The following is a 19,399-nucleotide window of genomic DNA, read 5'->3' as shown; positions in this document are numbered from 1 at the left end:
TATTCTTTTTTTTCCCCAACATCTTTATTGGAGTATAATTGCTTTACAGTGTGTTAGTTTCTGCTTTATAACAAAGTGAGACAGTTATACATATACATATGTCCCCATATCTCCTCCCTCTTGTGTCTCCCTCCCTCCCACCCTCCCTAACCCACACCTCTAGGTGGTCACAAAGCACCGAGCTGATCTCCCTTTGCTATGCGGCTGCTTCCCACTAGCTATCTGTTTTACAATTGGTAGTGTATATATGTCCATGCCACTCTCTCACTTCGTCCCAGCTTACCCTTCCCCCTCCCCATGTCAAGTCCATTCTCTACATCTGTGTCTTTATTCCTGTCCTGCCCCTAGATTCTTTTTTTTAGATTCCATATATATGTGTTAGCATACGGTATTTGTTTTCCTCTTTCTGACTTACTTCACTCTGTATGACAGACTCTAGGTCCATCCACCTCACTACAAATAACTCAATTTCGTTTCTTTTTATGGCTGAGTAATATTCCATTGTATATATGTGCCACATCTTCTTTATCCATTCATCTGTCGATGGACACTTAGGTTGCTTCCATGTCCTGGCTATTGTAAATAGAGCTGCAATGAACATTGTGGTACATGACTCTTTTTGAATTATGGTTTTCTCAGGGTATATGCCCAATAGTGGGATTGCTGGGTCGTATGGTAGTTCTGTTTAGTTTTCTAAGGAACCTCCATACTGCTCTCCATAGTGGCTGTATCCATTTACATTCCCACCAACAGTGCAAGAGGGTTCCCTTTTCTCCACACCCTCTCCAGCATTTATTGTTTGTAGATTTTTTGATGATGGCCATTCTGACTGGTGTGAGGTGATACCTCATTGTAGTTTTGTTTTTTTTTTTATTTTTATTTATTTATTTTTAGTTGCATTGGGTCTTCGTTGCTGTGCACAGGCTTTCTCCAGTTGCAGGCTTTCTCCTCGGCAGGCGGATTCTTAACCACTATGCCACCAGGGAAGTCCTCATTGTAGTTTTGATTTGCATTTCTCTAATGATTAGTGATGTTGAGCATCCTTCCATCTGTTTGTTGGCAATCTGTATATCTTCTTTCCCACCAGCCATTTTTAAACCATCTGCTAGCTGCAACCTTATCTCAAGGTTGTTCCCCCGTGTAACCATGCAACCATTTCAGACCCCAATCAATCCTTATTTAACAAGCACCCTTACTTCCTGCCAGCTCCCACTATAATTCTTGATAAACAAGTTATGTAACAACTGTAACCTTGCAGTTTTTGCCTTGATAAGTCTCCCCTATTTGGTAGTCTGGTGGAACACAATTCAAGTGCTTCTTGAAGCTGTCTCCCATCTTAATTCTATTTGTAGATTAAGGTGTTCAAATCATTTATCATTGTAACAAATATCATTCAAAGGATTACTGTTAATTCTAACAGAATTGATTACAATGGCCCCTGCTTTCTGGCATCTTTCATTGAGTCTTGGTAAATGTTGATAAGTAATTCAATGAAATGTTAAAACATCTGAGGATTTTCAGTTGGCTAATAAACTCTTTTGCCAACTAATGTATCTTGTACTCCATCTGTTACAAAATGATGGAAAGAGAGTATCCCTCCTACAAAATAACTTAAGATCCAAGTATCAAAAATGTGTCCATTAATAATTTTGAAACTATTTTCTGTAACTTTTCATGCCCTACAAACTTTACATAAGGAAGCAGAAAAGGTGCATATCCTTTAACGCAATATTGTGTGGCTAAACACACCTCAAAATCGCTCATGCCAGTTGACAGAATAAGACCTTATCCTTCCAAGAGACATTTTCTAACATTCCAATTACTACACTCTCATTTCACAACTTTTCCTCCTAACTTTGTTAGAACTCAATGGTGTGAAACAAGGGCTGAATAAGTAGATTTGCACATATGCATTAAGGTTTCTAATGTACCCGAATACTTGAAAAGGGAAACAAAGTAAGCCATGATCAGAACTCCAAAATGGCATATAATCAACTTTATTCATAAGTTTTTGGAACTTTACATCTGACAACAACCAGTGCCAAAGTTCAAACCTGCTACTCATATTGGCTGTAAGTGAGCTCTATCTTACGTTTAGTTAAGCAATGCCCAAGGTCAGCTTTACATGCATTACTTAATCCTCACCACAACCCTCTTCACTGTGATTCAACAAATATGCCTGTCCTCGTGAAGCTTACATTCTACCAGGGAACAGACAATAGGTATACAAATAAGTTTATAATCTGGTGTGCCTCAAACCTCTTTAAAAGTGACCCTTGAGCACTGAATTCCAAGGGTCAGTAGCTGTCAATCTTCTCCTGAAAGGAAATTCGTTAACAACAAACTTTGTATCAGTTTTTGTCAAAAAGGCCACAGAGAAAGCAGTGGTGGCCTACCTACCCTTTACTGTTTTTCTCCATTTTACAGAAGAAAATTGAGATTGTGTCAAGAATCTAGATTTCTTTTCCGATCACTTCCCCCAATTGCTTAGAACACTCCTGCCACTCTAATTCAGCATCCCATGACCCTCATCTATCCAGGTACCACAAAATACCCAATACTGAAAGCAGAACGCTCATCTTTTAATGGTTTCTCTAGTTTCAGTGCAAGAGTTTAACTACTGTTTGCTTACACACACAGGAAAGGAACAATAGAGGACTTCTGCTCAGGAGCCCCCCCTCTTACTATGCCCTGTACCACTGGAACAGTTTTCGTATTTTATCTTCTTTTGATACCAATATCACTATGAACAATAAACCCACCTCTAAGGATGTACCCAGAATACTGTTCATTTTTCGGCACAGCTTGAAATAACTTTTGAAATAATTTTCTCTATGTGAAGTTGTCAATTTGCTATAATGTTCATTAGTTCGTTTATATTCAACTTTCAGTTGTCTTTTTGCAAAGCTAAGTATATGTACGTATACATACAGGCATACCTCGTTTTATTGCTTCACTTTATTGCACTTTGCAGATACTGCATATTTTACAAATTGACGGTTTGTGGCAACCCTGTGTGGAGCAAGTCTGTCGGTTCTATTTTTCCAACGGCATTTGCTCACTTTGCATCTGTGTCACATTTTGGCAACTCTCGCAATATTTCAAACGTTTTCATTATTATTATATTTCTTATGGTGATCTGTGAAGTCACTATTGCAAAAAAGATTGACTTGATGAAGGCTCAGGTGATGGTTAGCATTTTCTAGCAAGAAACTATTTTTAATAAAGGGATGTGCATTGTTGTTTAGATATGTTGCTGCTGCATACTTAATAAACTACAGTATAGTGGAAACATAACTTTTATTTACACAGGGAGACCAAAATATTTGTGTGACTCCCTTTATTGCAGTGGTCTGGAACCAAACCCGCAATATCTCTGAGGAATGACTGTGTATTTTTTCTTCTTTCCTCTGCTCTATGAAAGGTTGCACACTCAATACCAGTTCTGCATCTTGCTCTTATTTTCAGTAATCGTATAGTCTTTTTTTTTTTTTTTGGCTGCGCTGCACGGCACGTGGGATCTTAGTTCCCCAACCAGGGATTGAACCCATGCCCCCTGTATTGGGAGTGCGGAGTCTTAACCACTGGACCACCAGGAAGTCCCAGTAATGGCATAATCTTTAGCAAGTTATCTACCCTTCCAATTTATTCATCTGTAAAACGGGAAGAACACTGTGTGAGAATTAAACGGAATAATGTAAGGACAGGAGCAACGGAGTGACACGTGCAATACGATAAATGCTACCTCCACTTGGTCCCTACAGCCCCCCCTCGCTGCCGCTGCCCATAATCATAAGACAGCTACAACTCATATCTGACAAACGACCCTTTAGACCGTAGATTAAATGCTCACGGGAAATCAGGAGAGTACAGCAGATCATCCCAGATTAAATGGTCTACAGCTTTCTCCCTAAGGGAAATAAAAAGGAAGTTTTCAGTTAGTTATTAAACACAGTTTGAGTCAAATTTAAAAGGATTTCCACAGAGCCTGTGTACATGTACACTGGATTCTTTCACCTTCCAACAAAATCAAGGTTTCCAAATTCCCTTATGTATTTGAACACATTCTCTGGAGTATCCAGAAAAGTCTAAAAAGTGTTACTGGGACGAAAACTTTTTCTTTACCAACTTAGGGTGAAGTACTTGGGGGCCTGTGAATTAACAGACAGATTAATAGGAGCCAAGATTATTATACATGTAGGCAAGAGCATGCTGTAGGGAGTAAGGATTTATATACCAGCTTAATAGGATGGGGGTGGGGTGGGGAACAGTATTAAGGCCTCAGTGAGAAAGTATGGAAGGTTCTCCCAGGATGTATTTACGCAGTTCCTTGGCAGGTCCTGATGCAAGAGAGGGCTTACAGCAGCTGAATACTTAGAAAGACCTGCTTTACTTATCAAAGGGAAGTTCAGAGAAAATTTTTTGGTTTTTTAGTGTTTTTTTTTTTTCCCAGCAGCTGCTGTTTGTTCAGATGGTCTCAGTTTCAATAGTCATTATGCCATTTTGGTGAGGTTAGTCCCTTCATTTCCCTGTTATAACCTATCATGAAGTTTCACAGGCAAGGAGCTGGGGAGATTGCTGTGGGGACACATGGATTAGATGTCGGGAGGTAAGAGATCTGCGAACAAAAACACAGGTAACAAGGATGAATAAGCATAAAAGGGCAAATCCCAACACATAGCCCCATCTTTCACTGAACCAGTCTCTTATTCTCGAGGTCAGTCCAATTAATTCTTGCTTCACTCGTTTTATGTATGATGTCAACCCGTTCTTTTATACGGTTCAAACTATCCTGTACTTCTTTTGATTTATTTACATACGAGCAGCACTGTCTGCCAATGACGGCACAGTGTTCCCTGTTGGGCAGCCTGTGTAGCCAGGAGACGGCGATTTCAGAGCACAGAGGTGAAACTGCTAACCCCTGACGGACGTGCTTTCAAGGTCTGCAGGGTGCCAGTGAATCCTTGTTCCATGACTTTGGAAACAGAATTGCTCAGAATTGCTTCTTGTAGATCAGAAGTTTTCAAGCTTGGAAAAAGGGTCCTTACTGAATCAGTACTGCGATACATGAGTGGCTTGCCTACAATGTCTGGCTGGATGCGTCTACGTGGTGCTACTTCATGCCTGAAGGAGCCCAGGTTTATAATCCGGCTAGCATTTGAAGTGGGATAACTAGTGAGGGAAGGTGCCAGGTAGCCGAGTCCACAACGCCCTGACCATTTAGGTGGGAACCCTTTATACACCTTATTGCCACACAAAATAAACAGACCAGAGGTGTTCACAAACAAGGTCAGAGTGGAACCTGTGACCCACCAGGATGGAGTTCGGTGGCCATGGTGGCCTTTGTCATTAGTTATGTTGGCATCTGTATATCTCCATTTCCCATGTGCCTCTGTCAGGCTGTAAGAGCAAAACAGGCTACGAAATATCGGGTAAGAGGAGACCTTCAGTCTGGTTCTAGCAGCTACCGAGAAAGGTCATTCCAGAATTTTGGTCGACCCATTTGTGGCCTGGGGTATCAGGCAGACCAACCAGGGGAACAGCTGAGCTGTTCCAGGTCCTATTTGTGTGGACTGCAGGCCAGGAATACTGTCCAGTGACTACGCAAACATTTGTATCATTATAATAACCAGTCTGGAACTCATTTATAACGTCTTTGGAATCAAACCAGTGTTTGATTACAGTATTGTTTTGGTATGTTACCTAGGAAGGGTCCAGTGCCGTTTTTATTTTCAATGCAAAGAGAAAATTTTCCCTCCAATACCCTCACCTGAGTGAAGGACAGACCTCAAGCCTCCATGGGGGTTCCCCAATGCCAAGTCACTCTGCCGCAGGAGGAAGCAGAGTGCCTTCCATACATCCGCTGTCCAGAATGGGTCCACCAGGTGCTTGCACTGGCAGGGACAAAACCTAGTTCAGGTTCTGGTGCGTAATTTAGACGCTGACATAACCAGCAATTAGACTGATTAGTTAAGATGGCCAGGGTCTGAAAGACTGGTGTGAGTGGGTGTTGTGGCCATGCTAAAACTGTTGAAAAAGCAGTTAAGAATTCGCTGAAGCAAGACATAGTCTGAAAGGGAGCCCGCAGTGGGGGAACAGAGGGAGGATAGGTTTAGACAAGCAACCTCCAGTCAGTCCTTCTGTAACTGAAAGAGGAAGGGTTTTGTTTAAATTTCTATGTCAGAAAATTCTGCAGGTCAGGCAGAGGTTGCAAGGGAAGATAAACAGAGACAAAATTCTTGATCAGAGATCTTGGGTAAAGCTGTCTACTCTGTGGTGTCGTCTGCTTCTGGAGCCTGAGTAAGCTCTTGAAATCCTCAATTTGAGGTCACGCATAGGGATGGCCTTCTAATTGTCCTGGGGGGGGTGATGACATGGATCTAGCTTGGTATCGCATGTGAATCCAGGAGGACTTTTATTCTGATGACAGGGTAGATGGTTAGCAGTACTTCCTAAGGCCTCTCCCAGCAAGGTGACAATGTACGTTTTCTTCTAAAAATGTTGATGTACACTCATCTCCTGGAAGAAAGGGATGGCAAGGCCTGTCAGTGAGGACCATGCTTTTTTCACCTGTTGATGAGATGCACCAAGTATAGACGGTCTTGTATATAACTAGTTAAGAGTACTGAATTGTTCACTCAAGTCCCCATGTTGCTTGCCCAATCCAGGAATGGAAGGTTTAGAGATGCCAGCTGGCACTGGGGTGACTAAAAACTATTTCAAAAGGGATCCATTTGGTTTATCCTGGATCTGTATAAGGGCCAGGGATAATGCTTCTAGCCATATAAGTCTAGTTTCTAGATAGATTTTTTTTCCCCTCTGGCATTCTTTTTTATGTCTACATTTTAAGGTCTTCCTTCCCCTGAGGATAAGGGATGGTAGGGAGTATGAAATGTTAACAAATATCCTCTCAGAGTCTTTGTGAGCAAGTGATTTGTTTCTGCTGTAAAGTGAGTTCCTTGGACAAACTAATGGTTACCAGTGGAGGCGGGGGGGAGGCAGTATAGGGGTGGAGGACTGGAGGGTACAAACTATTGGGTTTGTAGGCTACAAGGATATACTGCACAACACGGGGAATACAGCCAATATTTTGCAACAACTGTAAATGGACTGTAACCTTTAAAAATTGTATGCAAAATTTAAAAATTAAAAAAAAAAGTTCCTTCGTCAGATTCAGTTCATAAAGAAATGCCAAAACAAGGAATAATCCAAGGTACTAGTTTGTTACAACTGTTGTGGCAACAGTATGTCTAGCTGGCTAGCACAGACCATCCACTAAACATGCAGACAATAACTCAACAGTGAAAAGAGCCTAGGGCTGGAGGTAAGTCTAAAAGTCCACCTGGAGTGCCATAAAGGACAGTGTGGGTCTTGGAAGACTCCCTGAGCTACATTGGTTCCCTCCAGAAACTTGGTAAGATTTATAGGTGGTACACTGGGAAATAATAAGTACCAGTACCTGCAGAGGTCAAGAATCTGTGGAACTGCCAAAGTGTGCTAACAGCCTGACAGACTCTAAAGGCTCATCTAGTCGGTATAAATGTCTGTAGCTTTCCCTTTTGCCAATGTATCAGCTCTAGGAAGAGCTATGAGTTTTGTAGCTTGGGCTGATTTTCTAGTGGGCAGCATGCAGCAATGTTTGCTCTGGGATAGTCAGCTTCCCTGAAAATTTTGTTTACAAGAGCCATCACATAGAAGAGCATGTCTGGCTTGCTAAAGGACATGTCCAAGAGGTCTTCTTGTGGTTCAGAAATCATCTAGATGGTTGTAAGGTAACCATGTGGAATGGCTCTTTATCATGAGGGGTTTAAGAGTATTAGGTACAAGGTGAGGTACAAGATGATGGAGGGGTAATTAACGGGCTTGTTCATAGGTGGTCTGTCATTGAGTAGAGAGGTGTTGTGTTTTATGGACTTGTAAGAACTGATACAGCATGGGAACAAAAAGGTGAAAAGGGGAAACTTGTGTAAGGCTACTGGCTTGTGAATCAGGGTGGCAGCCAAGTTAATGTACTTAGGCACAGGGGCATGTCTGATCCCATAGGATCCCAACTGACATGAGAAATATTCTATGGGGTGTATGTGAAAGGGAAAAGGTTGTCCTGGAATACCTGCATCTATCCCACTCTTCTCATGGCAATATAGGTGGAAAGGTTTGTCAAAACTGAGTAATCTGAGGGCTAGGAGATGGACAATGTGAATTTCAATGCTTCAGTAAAGGATTCTGTGGTGTATCTGGGAGGAAGGCATATAAGGGTTTGGCAGGGGCAGCGAAGTTGGTAATCCACTGGTGGCAAAAGCCAGCTACCCACAAAGATTTGCATAATCGTTCATCTTTGGGAGAGGGATGGACAAAATTGAGTCAAAGCATTTGGGGTGAGTTTTTGCATACCCTGAGATATTTCATGACAGGAGGAGGTAACTCTCGTTTCTACCCAGTGAAATGTGACTCTGGAGGTTTTATGACCTTTGTCAGCTGGTGCATTTAGATGTTCTCAATTTATAGTCTTTATATCATTCTAGCAGGTTGTCCCTGCCTTCAATGACAAATACCAACACTTGTACTATCAATGCTAAGGTTAAGTTTGAATCCATCGCTTCTGCTTGGAGCTGTGTAAAAATATCACAAAGGTGCTCACAATGAAAGGAAATTTTCTTCTGGTTCAGCTGTGACTCCAGACAGGCTCCAAAGAGGAGTTCTACAATCTCTTCTCTGGGTTTTATGGAGACTTTCTTTACCCTTCTGTGTTAGCCTCTTAAGGCACTGCGTCAACCTTAAAAGGGCACAAGAAAGGGCGATCTGGGTTTTTCACAGGGTTCTCTACGATTTCCTGCGTTCCTCTCTCGTCAACGTTCGTGGACCTCAGCAGTTTCTTTAACCGAGTCTGAAAACCCACTAGAAGCAGCTGTTCTGCTTGTGAACGTCCGTTTCCTTTGTTAAAGGAGAGCCGGAAACACGTGCTTGGGAATCCTCCAGTAGTCACTGACCACGTGCTCGAGCCCGCGTCATTTCATTTCCCTCAAAGACAAGCACATACCTGCGCTTAGAACTCAGGCCGCTGCACCCGCAGTCGTTGGAGACAAACTCCCCAGGCTCACGGTCGGTCCGAGACCCGCTGTTGCCGCCGCAGGCTGGGCCTGGCCCGAACCCGCTGCAAAGTAGCCGCGGCTGCGCCCTGGGGAAGCAAAGCCTAAACTTGTTACCACGCGCGGGCCAGCAGGCCGGGAAGCCTCCGGGAGGCTGGGCGCAGTGTGTGTGCTTCGCGCGGCCCCGGGACGGGCACTGCCGTCCCCTCCCTCCCACCCCTCCCCGGACCGCCGAGGGCTGCTCTACTCCTGCGTTCTGGCCGCCGGGAGCAGCGGAGCTCCGGGTGGGCAAAGCTCGAGGGGACGCGAGGCAAGCCCAGCCCCACCCGGGCCCGCGGACCGGCCGGGAACCCTCCCCGCCGCAAGAGACCGCAGACTAGGGTAACACTCACCGCCCAACTCCGGGGGACAAAGAGACCCACGACCCGCGGAGACCCAGCAGGTGGGGCGGGACCTGGAGGAGGGCTGCGGGGCGGGCAGCCAACCCCCGGGACGGTTGGGGAGGGGGCAGGACGGGAGGAGGGCCGTGGTGTAGGCAACCAATCCCAGGGAAGTTTCTGGCCGAGAGGGGCGGGGCCCCCGGCCTTTCGACTTTGGCTGAGGCGGGAGAGCTAGCTGACTGAGCCGAGCGTGCTTTTTGGAGCCACAGGGAGTCCGCGCGCGGAAACCGGATTTATCTGGCGCTTCCCCAGGCCTTAGCCCTCGTGCATCTGGTTCTCCCAGGCCAACGTTCCTTCCACAAGAACTCTCCTAGCGAGGCCTTCTCCTGTATCCTCTCCTCAGGTTAGCGCCTGGTCCAGGGCTCCCGGTCACACAACCCCCTAGAATGCAGAGCTGCTCGTTCCTATGCCACAGTTTAATTTGAGTGCCTACTACGTGCCATGCACCCTTCTAGTCTTTAAAAAGGTGAAACAAAGGCCTTTGATATTCTAGTGGAGAACAAAAACAGAATCAAGATGTAAAAATAAAATGTCGTAGGGTAATAAGTGATAAGGAGAAAAACCTAAGTATTTTATTACAACTTGGAAAACTAAAGATAGAGACAGTAGTCTTTGCTGTGAACAAATGCCCCTTATGGCACTAAGAAACAAAGAAGCAAAACTTATCATGACTAGCGTTACTGTGCTGCTTTGGAAAATATATTTCACTGTAGAAATAACTAAATATGATGGAAGGCTCTTTACCAGAGATCCCGAGTAGGGTACTATTTGGATCCATATCGCAGAGGGGACCAAGATGGACAAGGACAATGGCCCTGGGCTGCGGGACACATGGTCCACAGTCCTGGTGGCAGTCACTAGTGAGAGGCTGCTTGGGAAGGAGGCTAACTGTCATGGGGATGGGATAGTGGTCTTCAAACCCTTCAGATTCCCAGGTCTCCTCTCCCAGCCCTGAATAGGCCTGCAGCCTGCTTTATCCTTCCCAGTGTTCTCTCAGCTGGGGGGAACCCTTCCCCCAGAGCAGCACCAATCCCACTGCTCTGGTCTGGGCTCCAGTCCTATTGGCTTCCTCAGCCCTCCCAGGCTATTTATTTTTTATCTCCTGCCTCTTCAAATTTCTCTCTCTTTTGCTCTTCAGTCTGGCTCAAGAAATGGGTGTAACCACTATTCACACTGCCCTTTGCTTATGCTGATTCACTGCCCCATTTATAACTCTGTTTATTTCATTGATGTCTCTTTTCCTCCCTCTCCCTTCTAAATTACCTTTTATTTTCCCCAAGCTATTTTTACCTTCCAAAACATGTGTGTTTTCACAGTACAGCTGAGTAAAGCCAGAGGTGAGGGGAACAGTGATTGTGAAATAAAGTGGAAAGACAGAAATGCTCAGTCCTTGGAAGGAATTGCCTCCTGTTGGGCTGTGTTTATTCATTTATAGAACTCATGTGTATTGAGAACTACCATATGCCAAGCCCTGTGGTAGACCTAGAGGTACACAGATAGTAAGAAAAAGAAAAACAAACAGAACAAATCATGGACCTTGCCCATGTGGAACTTTTAGTCTAGTGGGTAAAACATATTAATACAAGAATCACATTTTTAAAATGTGAAATTACCACTTAAGAGCTAAGATGGAGGTCAGAGACTCAGCTGTGAGGTTGAGGAAGGGGTGATTAAGCAGAAAATTGAAGATGAGTTTATGAGGCAAAGCAGAGGAGCCTGGGGTTTAGTTCCACGTAGAGGGAAGAGCATGTGCAGAGTGTGGGCTCCAGGAAGGAGCTCAGTGCATTGATGGGAATGTACGAAGGCTGCTGTGATTTCTGCACAAAGAGCCAAGGGATGGGGATGGAGAGAGATGCAGGATAGGCATGATATAAACTGGGCTTGGGGGTAGGGGACTGGGGTGTGGAGGGTGGGGTTATCTGGAGGTGCTGGTGGCTGCCAGAACTTGTAGACCACAAAATTGCCCATATATTAATGCTCATTAACAATGTGTTGTATACATGCAGGTCAGTAAAAGTTGATGTTTGCAAGGCTGGCATGTGTTCAGGCCAGCATGTTGAAGACAGTAAGAGCTAACCTTTATTGCCCACTTACTACATGCTCTGAACTCCTTAAACTGCTCTACACAGATTAGCTTATTTACTCCTTTCAGCCACCTACTGGGTACACGATTTCTCATTTTGTACCAGAGGACCCACATATTGCTAATATTTTTTGAGGGCTGTTCTCCTGCCACTCTAATAGTTTAGGTGGCTGGTAAACATATTAGGAATTGTGAGCACATCCAAACAGTGGGTCAGGTTCCTCCCCAACACGTGTACACAAACATAACCTTAGGGAAGGAAACTGAAATCATAGCTGCAATGGCCAAATGGTGGACACAGGATGGCAGCATGGAATTCTCAATTTCTGTAACTTTGAAGGTGCTTTTCCCTAAGAGTGATTGTGGAATTTCAATTAGAACTCTGAGAAAATCTAGAATTATGTTGATAGCCATATTAGAAGTTGCATGTTGACCAGCTGAACCTGAACAATGGTACTTGCTGTCCTATAGTATTTGATTATACTGGATTTTAAATATTGCTTTTTCTTAAAAAAAAAAGCGCTCTTTAAAATAATTACATGTTATCCATGAGAAATGGAGTATTGCCTGCCTTGTCAGTAAACAAAGGATGTCACAGTCATCAGCGATTGCAGCCGCAGCTGAAGGTAACCTGGTGAGCCCCAAGGGAACTCAAGAAGGAAAAGAATACCTGCCATCTAGCAGCCATCAGACTGCAGCCACTCCCTATGGTGAGTCCTGAGGAAACACCGATGTGAAAACACTGGATACTGGCCTGGAGAGTTGAGGTGCATATCAAAGGAATGATTTCAGTGAGCCCAGATTCTTGCATCTTCCTATGCATAGAAAAGCGCTAAATTCCTTAACTTGAGATATCTGGTTTTCTTTAATTTACAATAATCTTTTGACATTCAGACTACCTGCCCTTTGTTGCAAAACTCCTATATGTCCCGGCCCTTACCTCGCCTCCTTGGAGCAGTTCTCTCAGGGTTACTTGAGATGCTGCTACCTCCCAGGCTTGAAGTCCTAAAAATTTCCACCAAATAATACATAACTCTCAACTTTTAGGTTGTGAATATATATTTTTAGTCAACATCCATTATGCTTAGCATCCAATGTACTCTATGAAAGTAGTATATAAATTATATTTGGCCAGTTAAACTAATTAGCATAAGGTATCCAATTGAAAGTACAGCAAAAAATGGACTATTTAATTCTATTAAAGAAAATGGAGTGAAGAGCCAGACCTGCTTCTTCAGTAGCACAATTTAATGAGACTGCTTCAGATGAGTCCTGTTCTACATCAGAAAAGGAACACAAATCCCTCCAGCTTCTATTTCTGGCTCTACCACACACAGGCTTTGCTATTATACCCAGAGCAAGATGGAACCTGCTTTTTTTCCATCTGCAAAATGTAGGCAATGCTTTTAGCCTTTTTCACAGGAGGGGCAGGATTAATGAGAGCCACAAATGACCTTGGCCTGTTTTGTAACCGCAGATACCTTTTTATTGCTATATTTTCATGAAAAATGAAAATCTGCTGGATTTTTTTTTCTGACGAGTTAATATTAGGCTAAAACTTTAAAGTCTGGAATATGTACTTTATCAGCTGCTCTTTAAAATTCCAGTATCCAAATTTAAAAAAAAAGGAGAATAAGATAAATCTTTCAAGTGATAATCAAAACAGTAGGAAGTGAAAGGGTTGCCTTATAAATTGAGGTCTATTTGTTTTTTCAAAACTGTTATTTTCAGTAAGATTAGTAAGACTGAAATACATTATTAAAGCCATGTTGAATGAGGCTAGCTTGCTGGAAAAAACATGCCAGAAGTAAGTTGGCGTGTCAGGATATGGTCCACGTGTTTACATGTCAAGCCAGTTGAGAAGTTTGTGATAATGTGCTTTAGAATGATTGTTGATCACTCTGAGATCTTTCCATCAATCCCAATATGATGCCGCAGGCCTGGGATTGATGGTACATGAAGGAAGAAAAATTCTTAAACGTGGTGCTTTTGCAGAGCTCTGACTAGTCAGAGAGTATCTTTTCCATCCTAGGCAATGGTTACTGGTCTACATCACTGTAGGAGAACGCAGTCCTTATTTCAGCAATTAGGTCAGATACACATTATGATTTACTTGTTTCTGAAAGACAGAATCTAGGTCAGAATCATAAGGAACGAAATCAACTATTTCAAAATACATAGCTGGTTAGTGGGAAGTGCTTAATTCCCTATGCCTAGAGGTTCCAGGTGGAGGTATTTCTAGTAGAATAACATGCTTGTCTGTCTCTGCTCCCTTCCTTCCTCTTCCCCAGGGAAGGAAGGGCTTCTCTCCTGGATGAGTTTGAAGGAGGAGCAGAGCAGGAAGGGGCAGCCCCTCCCTACCTCCGGGGCTCTGAGACCAGCTGAGCTGCAGTTGCTGATGTGAATTCTGTTTACTGCAACTGAGTCCATGTAACATATTTGCTTTGTGCTTCTGGCCATGCTATTATTAATGTTTGTTATCTGGACTCTGAGATGAATTTTACACAATGAAGAAAATGAATCCATATTCATAAAATTCTCCCATATCAAGTCTTATCTTATTTCAGAAACTCAGAGGAGAAATCACCCGTTTTATAGATGCCAGAACCCAGATGAAATGTAAAATAATGGATATTCTGTCTTTTGCTTGTGTTCACAGTCTTCCGTATTCTTCATGGCAGTGGCTGTTAGAAGTATAGAGGGAATGGGAAAAGTGCAACATTTTTACATATACTTTTCCTACTTTAATTTTAACTAAGACCGTGGGCTGTACGAGGCCATCTCCTTAGATCTAACATAGTAGCTAACACACACTTGAAGCTCAACACATATTTGTTGACTGAATGAATTATTAAATTCAGGGCATTTTAATTGAAAATGTTTAAAAACCATTTTAAGGTATTTCATAATGCCCTTAATCAAATTCAATAATAGACTACTTACAGGTAATCTGATCCAGCCTGAGGGTCTTACCAAGCTCCTTTTTGGGCAGACCCATCATGAAGGTCATGAGTGTACACAACTGAGGAAGCTTTTAAGCATTTATCACACAAAGGAGGGAACTACCACATTACCATAGACCTCACATAAATAATACAGAAATACAGAATCCTAGCCAAACACTTCTGGATGGGAAGAGTTAAAAAGGATAGCATCTATCATCGACACTGATTACAAGGAAAATGATATCAGCCCTCTGGGGCCTGAAGCTCTAGCGTGTGCCCAGTAACGGCTGTCATTCATCATCTACCTCAACTTAGCCTGTGCCTCATGAGCCCCTTTCTACTTACTAAGTGTACTTCCTCTGCCTCCCTCTGACCTTTCTACATCACATCCTCCAACTGCCTGTCCTTGCTCCAGATGACATATACCGCTAGGGGTTCTCCTTCTCCTTCCCCAGACTCCTGGGGGCTCTCATTTTCAGCCTCATGGGTGAAGGGTGCTCTCACTTCCATTTATGCACTTAATTGGGCAACAGGCACTAACTGAGCACCAGCTGTGCTGAGCACCGGGCTACGTGCCTGGGATACAAAGATGATCCAAACATAGTCCTGGTTCTCCAAGAGTTCATGGATGATGGTCAGACAGTAAGTGATGTGGTCGAGGTAGCACCGGGCACTGTGGAGACAGAAATGAGACACAAAACCAGCCCCAGAAGAGTTCCAGGAGCAGGGCCTCCTTCCTCAGGTTGCCATGTCCCAGAAGAGATGGAGGTGGAGGTAGGCTTGAGAATTTTTTTTTTAATTTTTAAATTTCTATTTTTTTTTACAGTAGGTCCTTGTTGGTTATCTATTTTAAAAATAGCAGTGTGGGGCTTCCCTGGTGGCGCAGTGGTTGAGAGTCCCCCTGCCGATGCAGGGGATACGGGTTCGTGCCCCGGTCCGGGAAGATCCCACATGCCGTGGAGCGGCTGGGCCCGTGAGCCATGGCCGCTGAGCCTGTGCGTCCGGAGCCTGTGCTCCGCAACGGGAGAGGCCACAACAGTGAGAGGCCCACGTACCGCAAAAAAAAAAAAAAAAAAAAAAAATAGCAGTGTGTACATGTCAGTTCCATGCTCCCTAACTATCCCTCCCCCCAACTATTCCCTCCCCACCCCGGTAACCATTAGTAACCATAAGTTGGTTCTCTAAGTCTGCTTCTATTTTGTAAATAAGTTCACTTGTATAATTTTTTTTTTTAGATTCCACATATTAGCAATATCATATGATCTTTGTCTTTCTCTGATTTGCTTCATTTAGTATGATAATCTCCAGGTCCATCTATGTTGCTGCAAATGGCATTATTTCATTCTTTTTAATGGCTGAGTAGTATTCCATTGTATATATGTACCACATCTTCTTTATCCATTCCTCTGTCAATGGACATTTAGGTTGCTTCCATGTCCTGGCTATTGTAAACAGTGCTGCAATGAACATTGGGGTGCATGTATCCTTTTGAACCATGGTTTTCTCTGGATATATGCCCAGGAGTGGGATTGCTGGATCATATGGTAGCTCTATTTTTAGTTTTTTAAGGAACCTCCATACTGTTCTCCATAGTGGCTGTACCAATTTATATTCCTACCAATAGTGTAGGAGGGTTCCCTTTTCTCCACACCCTCTTCAGCATTTATTGTTTGTAGATTTTTTGATGATGGCCATTCTGACTTGAGACTTGAGAATTTTGAACAAGTTCCAGATCCAGAACAAAAGGCTTTGTGAAGCTGAGTTTGTGCTCAGATGAAGAGGAATAGTTAGATGTGGGCTCAGCAGAGGAAGGAAAGGAAAGTTCTGCAGACGTTACAGAAAATGTCAGTTTAGATTTGGGGGCTTAGAAACAGCACTCATCCCTCTTTTTGATGGGGCCTTATTGGCACTTTTTTAAAGTTGGGGTTAGAGAATCAGGGCTAAGGCATAAAAAGGGTCCATTTACTAAAATTCTTATAATACATCAGGAAAAATTATGTGTGTGCTGTAGGTATTTTACTGCCATTTTAGAGGAGGTTTATGGTTTCTTAACAAGCTTCATTCATTATAACGTGCATACTTGTATAGACAAGTTGAGGAGAAAGCTTAATTGACATTAATCCCAAAGGTGTTGATGGGAAGGGCTTTTTTTGTTTGTTTGGTTGTCTTTGAAGTGAAGATCAGAGGTGATTCTTTGTCACCCACAAAACTTTGATGTTTCCCTGCCCTAATGCTCACAGTCAGGATGTAAACACAAATATACACTGGCAACATCCACAATCACTTTAGGACTAGGTGAGAAGTTTGTTAAGGAAAATATTTGTTACTGCTCAATGTGGCTTTGAAATGTTCCTGGGCCCCCTGGAGGGAAAGCTAGTTCTAGAACAGAAGTATTAACATCCATTAACAAACAAAGTCTACGTAAAAAGCCAGTTTAACACGCTGCAAATGAATGTATCAAAATGGCAAAGAAAAAATAAAAAGGTTGGTGGGGGGATGGGGGGGACACTTGCTTTAGTACAGCTGGAGTGGGAGTGGATATGGATGTGAGTCTGACTGAGTTTTGGAGCCGGACAGGCTCAGCTTTGAATCCTGGCTCTGTTATTTGCTAGCTGTGTGCCTTCAAGCAAATTACATCTTCTCAGCTTCCTCATAAATAAAATGGAGATAATGATATTGCTGTTAGGATTAACTGCAATTACATAGTTAAGGTGCCTAATATATAAGTACATGCCCAAAATGGTAGATATGTTGATCCTGAGCAAAACAGTCATTTCACAAAATTTTAACTGATGTCTTAAAGGATATGGTATGAATTTTAAGTGTACTAAATGCCCTACCTTGCCAGCTCTTCATGGTATGATATTGGCTTATGTGTTTCATTGTTGCCATGGATGCTGAAGATGCCAGAGAGGATTCATCAAAGGATATGGATGAAACCTGGTAGAGAACCTGAGGACCAATTTATTCACACACATAACTACAATTATTCCATATGTTGTATTAACACAAGCATCGATGAGTTCTGGTTATATCTGGCTGTCTCTTACAAATATTATCCTCTGCTTAATTTATAACCTGATATACCTAGGTGGAAGTAGTACTTTTGTTAGGTAGTTAGACATTAGCAGCAAGGAGGTGACAGTGGTGAGAAAACCAAGACGAAATCAAGTCACACACGCAGTCATCTGGGGACTCTCCCTTGACACCACCCAGACAGGTAAAACTATGGTCGTGTGGGGGGCAGTTTATCCTGATAATAGAGGGGCACAGTAACACAAGGGAAGGTCCCCCGGCTGCGCATGCCCAGACCAGACAGGCGTATAACCTATAGTAAACCCAAACTCATTATACCATAATTATAAAAAATCTACATGTGGTTTTGCCGCCCCACCCCCACCCCGTGGGCGTTTCTTAGCGATCCAAGGGTGAGAGCATGCGCAGCAGTAAACTTGTTACATAGCTCGGGACTGTCAATCAAATAATGATCCCCTGTCACTCACCCCCGCCTCCCTGCAAAATGCTCCTTAAAAGCACCCTTAAGCGTGTATAGCAATGCTGTTTTCCATTCGCAGAAACAGTCCGCTCTCTCTCCCTCTGAGAGTGTACCTCTGGGTCGATAAAGTTTGCTTTGGCCTTGCTTCACTTCGCTGAAACAGCCCGCTCTCAGAAACAGCCTACTCACTCTCTCTCCCCCCTTCCCCTCCTCCCCCTCCCCTCCTCCTCCTCCCGCCTTCTCTCTCCTCCTCCCAGAGTGTACCTATGCTTAAATAAACTTTGCTTTGTGCTTAAGCTTAACGGGGTAGTTTGCAATTCTTTGCTTACTATCGTGAACCGAGATTGCTGGTCCGGGCCTTCCGTTGACCTCCTCGGTTCAAGCTATTTTGTTATAACGTACGTCCACCCCGTGACACTGCTCTTACCGTCCACCCCGTGACACTGCTCTTACCGTCCACCCCGTGACACTGCTCTTACCGTGAGTCGAATCCGCAACGGTACGTTTGGGCCACGGCCTAGTAGCTCCCCCGGCTTCCTGATCAGAGGTATGTTTGCGACGCCTACTTTGCGGCTTCCCCGCGCCTGCTTTGCAGCTTCCCGCAGCCTGCTTTACGGCTTTCCCCGCTTTCACGTTCGCTAAAGGTAGGATTACGCCCGCCGGCTGAGTAGCACCTTCCCGGGGTTTCGGCCATTTGCATGACAGTTGCCCCGCCTGCCTTACATGCCTCTGCTCCTTGCCTCATTCACCTGAGAAGGGACTACTCTGTCGCTGCTAACGTGAAATGGCCCTAATGCTGTTTTATTTTCCTACAACTCTCCTTCCCGGCCTCTCGCTTGAGTCCTTCACCACTGCCGGCAGCAACGGTGGACGAATTGCCACCTTCTGACTCTGTTAAGTGTTTACACCTCTCCTGTCAAACCGACCTCCTGATCAGCTTCCTTGAATCACGGCTATAGAGAAGGCTTCACACCTCTCTCTGGATCAGCTTACTAGACCTCCTAATCATTTTTTCTGTCACTGACTGGAACCGAGATCAACAGTGGGACTCAGGGAGGTCTTTTTCCCACTTTCATTTCGGGGCCCTTTTTTCCGTTTCTGAGACTCGAAGGAGCTTTCTTCTGTGGATAGGTCAGGCTGATGGCCGCCCCAAACACCCAATCTGTTATATTTGTGAGGACTTCCAGCAGTTCCATACACCACTTTTTGGCCAGACTGCTCTAATTTGGGATCCCCTCATTCTTTTCCTTGTCGTCTTAAACATCTGTTTTACATGGTCCCTAAGGAAAACCAACTCTTCCTCCCCTCAGCCACCTAGAACAGTTTCCATCACTTACCAGACCTTGCCA

The 19,399-nt window shown here is 43.8% G+C and overlaps 1 long non-coding RNA gene and 1 other non-coding gene across 4 annotated transcripts; both read right to left on the bottom strand.

Moving 5' to 3' along the window:
* Positions 1-1,929: 1,929 nt before the first annotated feature.
* On the bottom strand, positions 1,930-18,730 carry LOC132425979 (uncharacterized). Of its 3 annotated transcripts, XR_009519563.1 has the most exons (6): positions 18,530-18,730; positions 17,395-17,506; positions 12,550-15,227; positions 9,038-9,175; positions 3,854-3,910; positions 1,930-2,318 (listed from the first exon to the last, which is right to left on the bottom strand). It is a non-coding gene; the product is annotated as an uncharacterized lncRNA (long non-coding RNA). The 3 variants fall into 3 exon arrangements; XR_009519561.1 differs by lacking the exon at positions 1,930-2,318 and having other exon boundaries at positions 3,462-3,910; XR_009519562.1 differs by lacking the exon at positions 1,930-2,318 and having other exon boundaries at positions 3,467-3,910; positions 12,550-12,614; positions 18,530-18,729.
* Positions 8,665-8,786, bottom strand: LOC132426364 (small nucleolar RNA SNORA26). The gene has a single exon (XR_009519661.1). It is a non-coding gene; the product is annotated as a small nucleolar RNA SNORA26 (small nucleolar RNA).
* Positions 18,731-19,399: the final 669 nt, after the last annotated feature.

The sequence above is a fragment of the Delphinus delphis genome, chromosome 5, assembly GCF_949987515.2.
Source record: "Delphinus delphis chromosome 5, mDelDel1.2, whole genome shotgun sequence".
In the NCBI taxonomy this organism is placed as follows: Eukaryota; Metazoa; Chordata; class Mammalia; order Artiodactyla; family Delphinidae; genus Delphinus; species Delphinus delphis.
Note: the sequence above shows the minus strand (reverse complement) of the source record. Positions and strands in the feature narration are given on the sequence as shown.